Below are 2,157 nucleotides of genomic sequence, written 5' to 3' on the forward strand. Positions count from 1 at the left end.
TTCATGTGTTCTTGTGTGCATTTATTCTGTCATTTCTTAGTGTGTGTACCCATTTCTTAGCCTGTGTAAAAACAGTTGCATTCCTGTAGATATTTTGCTCCATCACCCTTTTTGTGGTCAGTTACTCTTGCCAATTTCAAAGCAATTGGGAGGATCATCAATAAAGGAAATCTGCTCACCTTTTCCAGTGGGCAGTGTTGTGGCCGGGCATCCGGCCCCCTGCAGTGATCTGGTGGGGGGCAGAGATTGACACCCCCTTATGCTATCTGCCTGCTGCATCCCTGGTGCTGGGCATGGCCACACTGTCCAATCAGTGTTGGTAGGGGGCGTGGCCACAGAAAATTTAAACCGTGGCGCAGCCAGGGGGCCCTCCTCTCTTGTCGGATCTCCCAACCCACCCACCCTCTCTTTATGCTTTGCTATGACACAACCTTGCTATGCACCAATGTTTGCCGCCATGTTGTTGGGGCCGGGTAGGAATTTTTTCCACTTGGCAAACTGGCACCAGCCATTTGGTTTTCACCTACCTTGTAGCAATCGTCACAACTTGGTGAGGTTAGGCATTGGGGTGGCCTTTGGATGGAGGAGAGGTTGTCACCTCCGCTGGCTGGTCCTCATTAAGTGTATCCTGTTAAAGGGATCTGGGGGTGTGGATTCTGCCTGATGCCTGGACGTGGGCTAGGGCCATGCCACAAACCCAACGGGGACCTCAGTGTGCCCCTGTTTGATGTAACTTATAGGGCTCCCCCTATTGGTGGTTTACTCTTAGGTGGACTCCCTACAGATGGGTGGGAATCAAGATGTAGCCTGGTTTCACCCAATGCCTAAGCCAAACAGCTCACATCTGTATCCAATAAAGCTGTGGCCTATTTGAACTCATAAACCTAAATAATCATGTCCATGTGTTTATTACCCACCAGGGAACTGCAGGTCACTGGGCCTTGGCGCGCAATTCATTCTTATAGTTTCTTATAGTGAGAGAGACTCAGCTGAGAGCCTGACCTCTGCTGGTTAACTTCAATAGGTCCTCCTAAGTCAGAGATGGGGAACCCATTGCCCACCAAGTGTTGCTGGTCTCCAGCTATCATCATCCCTGACCATTGGATAGATAAATGCAAGGTGTGACAGACTCCCAACTGTACTCTGTACAGTGGTGCCCCGCAAGACGAATGCCTCGCAAGACGGAAAACCCGCTAGATGAAAGGGTTTTCCGTTTTGGAGGTGCTTCGCAAAACGAATCTCCTATGGGCTTGCTTCGCAAGACAACAATGCCTTGCGAGTTCCTGCGGGGTTTTTTCCCCCTCCCCCCCTTTTCTAAGCCGCTAAGCTGCTTATCAGCTGATCCGATCAGCAGATAAGCCGCTAAAAGCCGCTAATAGCGCTAATCCGCTAATCTGTCAATGGGCTTGCTTCTCAAGACGACAAAACCAACAAAACCGCTAGACGAAGAGAATCACAGAACGGATTCTTTTCGTCTTGCGAGGCACCACTGTATACAATTTCTTAGGGAATTCCGAATGCCAGCCACTTTCGCTTTCTGGTGTCAGGCCCCCAAGATGCAAAGTAGCACTTTAGCAAAGTAGCGCGGAGCTGGCAAGCCGGGGAGGGGGCGCCCATCGGGGGCTGGCGGCGCGGGCGTGGGGATTGATGCTGGAGGGGCGCCCGAGATTATTGGGGGGGCGGAGCCCCCCAAACGAATTTTTGAGGGGGCTCAGGCCCCCTCAGGCCCCATGGAGTCTGCGCCTATGCTTCCGCTCCTTGCCTCCGCCACTCGCCTCCTCCCCTCACCTCCGCCCCTCGCCTCCTCCCCTCGCCACCGCCCCGGAGCCGCAGCAAAGGCTTTAAAGAGCCGCATGCGGCTCTGGAGCCGCAGGTTGCCGACCCCCGTTCTAGAACAAGCAAGGGAGAATGGGAGCAGGGTGTTCATGATGTCATGCAAAGGCCCCTCAAAAAGTGAATGAACATATTCCGCAGTCCATGCTCATTGCAGAAGCAGCCCTGACTGAAGCTGAGCTGTGTGTATGTGTGTGAGAGAGGCAGCCAGATCTCTCCCACCTCTCTCTCTGATGATCAGCTGTTTCTGACAATACCAAGGTTGGCATAGTCTGCATTGCACTCAGTGACCTGGTGCTCTCTGTTTCCCCGGAGCACTCCAGA

This window comes from Podarcis liolepis (assembly GCF_965112155.1).
Source record: "Podarcis liolepis genome assembly, chromosome: 12".
NCBI lineage: Eukaryota > Metazoa > Chordata > Lepidosauria > Squamata > Lacertidae > Podarcis > Podarcis liolepis.